The following is a 792-nucleotide window of genomic DNA, read 5'->3' on the forward strand; positions in this document are numbered from 1 at the left end:
AACAGACATTTTGTTGAGCGGTTCGAATAAAAGAAAAATTATGGAATTGGGGTCTATGATAGCTTGCAATGCAGGCGTCTTATTAGGTCGAGCTAACGTTAAAGCTCGCATCGTTTATCCGAGCGGCCATATTTGATTTGGAGTTAGAGTGGACGATGGGGGGTAGGGGGTGGGGGAAGGGCGATGAGACGCCTGCTCGAGGACGAGGAGGCTGTTGAAAACCAAAAAACCCCCTGATTAGCTGCGCTTCACTCCATTTCCAGAAAAAAAGCAGGTAACCAATCAAAATATTAATGAGTTAAACCAAAACAGGAAGGACTGTCTTCCGACAGAATCAAATACACGTAGAGCCGATAAGTGAGACGGCGAGGCAGTTTTTTCAGCCAGGAAAGAAATGGCTTCGAGAAAACCTAATCCGCTGTCACAAATATAAGCTGATATTTGCCGCACTCTATATTTTTCAAACGATAATCCTTAAGTATAGCTGCCGTTAATCTATTTGACGATTTTTCTTCCATTTAATAACACTTTAATAACAATAAGGCAACATTAAGACGGCAAGGTAAGCTGCTAATAAAACTAACATCACTCGGGTAAAGCTCCAGTATAATGAATACATTTCTATCGATATTTTGATTAAACGAAGGTCATCTGTAAAGAGCTTAGCGTCTAAACAGAATCTCTTATCATTCAGAGGTTTGAATTCTATCTTTCATACGCATCCTTTCATCTTTAGTTTCAATCAAGTAGGTATTGAACCAAAAAACATTAAAGGGCAAGTGACAGGCTCTT

Source organism: Pocillopora damicornis, chromosome 8, assembly GCF_964200805.1.
Source record: "Pocillopora damicornis chromosome 8, jaPocDami1.2, whole genome shotgun sequence".
NCBI classification, from domain to species: Eukaryota; Metazoa; Cnidaria; class Anthozoa; order Scleractinia; family Pocilloporidae; genus Pocillopora; species Pocillopora damicornis.